This window comes from Bombyx mandarina, chromosome A1 (genome assembly GCF_030267445.1).
Source record: "Bombyx mandarina strain Sakado chromosome A1, ASM3026744v2".
NCBI lineage: Eukaryota > Metazoa > Arthropoda > Insecta > Lepidoptera > Bombycidae > Bombyx > Bombyx mandarina.
Window position 1 is genome coordinate 17,890,059 of NC_143234.1, and position 5,964 is coordinate 17,896,022.

Genomic DNA, 5,964 nt, shown 5'->3' on the forward strand with positions numbered 1-5,964 from the left:
ACCAGTTATCCTTCCTTCGCAAAAAAAAAAACAATATTCAAGCTTTGTTTTATGAAATCGATGTTTAAAACAGAATCGTAATTTACAAACAAAGCACTGTCTGAGTTAGTGGATCTAAAACTTCTTAAAGATACTAGAGACGATATTTTAGGAAGGCTGTCACTAAAAACATTTTTAGTAACAAAAACTGCGTTACTTACTTAATCTGAAGTCTTTATCGGTACCCATAGTTTATTGCCATTTACAATAGTGAAATCGATCCTAGGGGATTACGTTGGCGTCGCAATGCGGTGCTTCTGTTCTGCGGTGGCTTACTGAGCTGGGCACCAGAAATGTATAGAAATGTCCTAGTATATTATATTGCACAACGCTTTCGCTTCCGTGTCGAGATGTAGGGAAAATACATTTTCTAAGATTTGCTGTAGCTATTTTATATTACAATATATTTTTTTCACTTTATAATACGGTTTTTAATGCTAAAATGGAGCGAACTTTTGTTTTCAGCGCACATTTTATTATTTACGTTTGGTCTTCAACGATAACTTTACTTAAGACTCTTTACATTTACACTAAATAAGTAATTGCGGATCTCATAGATTCTATATGCTTTATTAAACTCTTTACAAAAAGGAACAAATCCACTGGATCAATTCCAAACTTTCAGAAAAGCAAAAATATTATTTAAAATATTCAGAATGCTGAAAGGTGGACAATAAAGGCATGCGCACATCCAGGAAGCGGACCTAACGCGGGGGTTGTCAACTATTTATTTAATTTAATAAAGACCTTAATGTTTTTTTATGTATGCATTTGTCCATAAATATCGACGATCATTTCGTTCTGTTAATCAAAATTGTGAGAGGATTTTTTTCAAAAGTTTCTTTAATCATAATAATTATAACGAAAATGGTGCCGCATATAGCGCCACGCGGAATCAGAAATAGGACTGACTGGGAAAGAAGGGAGTGCTCTCTAATAAAGGATCATGAGTGCTGACGCTATTCGAGAAAAGAGATGATGAAAGCAGGCTTAAGAGCCAAAGGGTATCGTAATAGTTCCACACTATTTCAGTGTTGATTTTATATAAGATTTATTGCAAAGCGAAGCCTTCAAGCCTGCCCTTTAGTGCTTTGTAAATATTTTAGTACCAATTTTTTTTAGCCCACCCACATTCACAGCTGTACACAGGCCTCCCCCAAGGTTCGCCATAAAAACCGGTCTTGCGCAGCCTGCATCCAGCGGATTCCCGCGACTTTGATTAGGTCGTCGGTATACTGATGGGAGGCCTACCGACGCTGCAATTTCCGGTACGCGGTCGCCATTTGAGAACTTTTCGGCCCCAGCGGCCATCTGTTCTACGAGTAATGTGACCTGCCCACTGCCACTTCAATCTTGCAATCCTCCGGGCTATGTCAGTTACGTTGGTTCATCTGAGAATCTCCTCGTTTTTGGTTCTGATTTCGCAGTCAAACTCCGAGCATAGCCCTCTCCATTGCTCTTTGAGTGATTAAGCCGTCTGGTAAGGTCCATTGTCAGCCACCAGTAATCGCTCATTCATACAAAAAATACAAACATACCTACCCGTGGTATTTATTGGTCACAAATAGACGAAAGTGAGTTAAGGAGAGGTTAATGTTCTAAGAAGAATACAAAAAAATATTCTGTTTAATCTTAATAAAGATATTCGTTTAGTGCGTATTTTTATTAACTTGACTGCAACCCTAAAGGCGACAATTTTATCAAGAGTGCACCGCACAATGAGTTATTATGACAGAACTCGGTTCCACGGCGGTTCTTCTTTTTAAAATGTCGGCTACATGTGTGTTGAACCACTTTTGTTGTTACCTATTTGTATATGAGAGAGGTTATCGCATTTGATATTTTAATATTACTTATTATCAATCTCTGATTATATGAGTGAAGGTGTTTACAGCCTTCTTGGTGCTACATACATAGCGCATAGAAATCATAGCTTTGATTCCACTACCCGCCTAGAAACATGAAGTTAAAGTAATGTCTAACAATGTCCCCTCTAACCGAAACGCATGTATGCTGCGCGGCAGGAAATTAAGCAGGATAGTGTTATCTACCCGTACGGACCTCTAAAGGTCCTTCCACTTCAATTACTGCAATTGGAAACCTTCATAGTTTTACTACTACTATCTACATGCCTTCATTAGATTTGATTTCACGCACAATATTTGACCAGATAATTTAAATAGTTCACAACTCAACATAACAAATCCTGTACGATTGTATTTTTTTTTTTTTTTTTTGATTGAAGGATTACTGGTGGCCCGGAGGCCTTTCCAGTTTCACCAGGACAGGTGGGCGAGCAAAGGCTCAGCCAGGAGGGGTGGGATTTGCTAACAGCTACCCGAGCGCCTCCGAAGGAGACCTAACAGCTCAAGAGCAGCTGCTTCGCGAATGAATCTACTACCGGATCGGAATCGCGACCCGCTGAGAAGATCCGGCGAGAAACTCAGCGAGCTGATTCATGGGTTAGGTTGCACGGCGAACTCTTTGTCGAGTTCGACGAGTACGGTTACCGAGGTCCCTAAGCCTGCTCCTAGAGCTGAAGGCGTCTAGTGCAAAGGTTATTGGATCTGAGGGATCCGTAAGGACGTGTCTAGGGCGTCGACGGTGACTGGCTCCTGCATGATCAGGATTCGGGGAGTAGTCAGCGGCGGCAACGATAAGGCGATTATCATGACGCATAGCCTTATCGAAGTACCGTTCCGACGCTGACTTCATGTATTTCTGGATAGATTCGAGGCCCAGGTCGTCGTGTAGGTCAACGTTCCTCACGAACCACGGAGCTCCGACGGCTAACCTGCAAAAGCGGGATTGTAGAGATTGAAGGGTGTGTATGTGTGTGCGGGCCGCGTGAGCGAACACCACACTCGCGTAAGTCATGACGGGCCTTATGCAAGTTTTGTAAAGTGTCACCTTGTTCCGAAGGGACATTTTACTCCGCTTACAGATCATGGGGTAGAGTCTACCGAGAATAAACGCGGCACGGTCACGGACTGATTTTATATGCGGGCGGAATGTCATCGATGCATCCAGGCTAACGCCCAGGTACTTGACCTTCCTGGCCCAGGGTATGGATTGACTAAAGAGAGTAATCGGGGGTGTGAGATTCCTCCTCCTAATACGGGAGGAAATCCGTGTGGAGCTTCCCCTCTGAAATAGCACCGCAGTACTTTTCGCTGGGTTGATGTCTATGCGCCATTTTCGGAACCACTGTCCTAAGGCTAGGGCTGCGCTCTGAAGCTTCTTCGCGATTAGGGACTTGTTTCTACTGGAATAGTAAACAGTCGTGTCGTCGGCGAATAAAGCTAAATGGGTCGGCGGCGACCGGGGAATATCGTTAACGAATAAGCTAAATAGGAGGGGTGAGAGGACAGAGCCTTGCGGGACTCCAGCTGTGAGAGGTCGTGGGGAGGAGCGGGTTCCCTCGACTCGATATCGAAAAGAGCGGTTCGACAAGAAGTCCCGTATGATGAGCACGAGACTATCCGGCACGCCCATGTTGAATAGTTTGAAAATCAAACCGTTGTGCCAGACTTTGTCGAACGCTTTTGCGACGTCGAAGAAGAGAGCTCCCGTGTATAACGGTTTTGGTCGATTAAGCCCCACAAGAATGTGCTCCGTGAGGCGGTGCACCTGTTGAACGCATGAGTGATTTGTACGGAATCCGAATTGTTCATCGATGAGAATGCCCTTGGATGAGACGAAGTCTCTGAGGCGTTTGTAGAGCAGACGCTCATACAGTTTGCCTAGAGACATGAGGAGGCTAATCGGGCGGTAGCTCGTCGGATGATTTTTTGGTTTACCGGGTTTATGTATGCCGATAACGTCCGCCCTGTACGATTGTGTAGCCTGTGCCCTATTATGAAATCAACCCAATCTTACGTTCAAGTTTCAATATGAGAACATTGGTTTTGCCAAAAGAATGAAGACTTTATTCTTATGTCTTAGTGAGCGATATTTAGGTTATATGTATATGCACCAAGAGGCAATACACCTACAGAAGAATCATGATCTTCTTTGAAATAAAACGAAAAAAAACACAGTCTATAGGTTGTTTGTTCAAAACCTGTTATACAAATTTTACGAATATTTATAAATATGAGATTAAGCCACGAGTGTCTTAAATGAAATGTAAGAGTTATAGAAACACAATAAAATGCTATAGTTAGATCTCCATCAAAGGTAACACCTGTCGACACAATATCGAGGTAAATATGCAATTAAGTCCGGGGCCTCATAAAAAGATCGTTGTCCTCCTAAATGGCCGTCTATTAATTAGGTTTTCGTCCATAAATTTTTGCTCTTTACTCAACAAAACAGTAGATGTGGATGTATAACGAAGGAACGTAGAGTCATTAAAAATTTTATTTGGATATATGCGGATTAAGGACGTGTTCTTGTGAACCAATACCTAAGCACTCGTCTTGTCATTTTGTGTATTTTCACCATTTAGAATAAACTAGCGACCCGCCCTCGCTTCGCTTCGGAAACTGTAATTTATTATTGATATCTCCATTATTTAATGGATGTTATTATACATATAAACCTTCCTCTTCAATCACTCTATTTTTAAAAAAAAACGCATCAAAATCTAAATCAAAAGATTTAAGCATACATAGGGATAGAGGGACAGAGAAAGCGACTTTGTTTTATACTATGTAGTGATGGTGCATTTCTGGAATAATTTCCTGACCATGAGAGTAGAATGCTGCAGTGACCACCGCGCGCCATATATGTGGGCGGGGAAGCTGCTTTACATATTGGGGGTGGAGCCCTTGTGTCATCCGAGCATGAAAAGTCCAACCTCGAGGTCTTTACTAGAGATACAATTGGGGTAGCAAAGTTGACCCTTCGGAAAATCTCCGTATCATTGAGGCGATTTATCCGATCCTCGGGGACTGATTGAATTGTGACTGACGACCCTGAGCCAACAGCTGGGTGCCATCGCTGCGGGTGCGAAGTGCTTCGCCGGCAATTGTTCGAGGTTTCCCACGGTTAAGAGAGACTGCACCATATGCACGTCTATTTGTACAAATTGGCAGCGAGTTATCTAAGTTTATATTCGACTTCTATGAGCGCATCATCCTGCATAAGTAAGCGGCGAGCGTGATGAAAAACGCTCTTATGCGCCGATATATAAAACCGAAACAAAATCCCGCTAGGTTTTTCGGTTTTCTTCCTACTTTTTTATTGTTTTCGTAGGCAGACGAGCATACGGCCGACACGCTCATGATTGATTACTGACACTATTGGACTGAAAGTCTTCTTATGATGCAACTGAAACTGTTTCTTTGTCCTTCAGCTCTTCCCGTTGTAAAGAGCAAAATATCCAATTACAGAGCTTAGAGATTATACTTTTCGATGTTCAGTAACTTTCGAAAACAAAATCCGCAAAAGCCAAAACGGATTATATACATTTGAGAATCGCATGGGGCGAAAAACTTTGTTTGACTAAGCCTCTTTGGCGTTTTATCTCAAAGGTCCGTGATGCGAAACGATTTACAGATATGTGTTTATCTGTTAACCCCCTGGCGGTCGATCCGAATTTTATCGTTGGGTCAAAGAGACAGGAAAAATGTAGTGTTAACCTTTGCTCGTTACGATCGGTTAAGATAATTCGTTTCCTTGCTTCAACCTGCATTGTTTTGCGATTTTTTTGTGATTTGGTCTACAAGTATTACGTCAAATTAGGCTATTTACAATTCTAATAAGATATTGTTGCTTACTTTAATTTTATTTGCACAAATTACAATATCTATAAATTAATACGTGAAGCAAAAACTTTGTGCCCCTTTTTATGAAAATTGTGCGGACGGAGGAGTATGAAATTTCCCAAACTTATACAGAATATAGAGAAGGAGTGCACAACGCTAATATTTTTTAAATAATGCATAAAAAATACAGTAAACCAATGAAGAAAACATTACA

The 5,964-nt window shown here is 41.6% G+C and overlaps 1 long non-coding RNA gene across 1 annotated transcript in view; it reads left to right on the forward strand.

Annotated features, from left to right (window-relative positions):
- LOC149499604 (uncharacterized) overlaps positions 1 to 5,964 on the forward strand; it is a 137,721-nt gene that overhangs the window by 130,605 nt on the left and 1,152 nt on the right. The gene's annotated exons all lie outside the window — the stretch shown is intronic.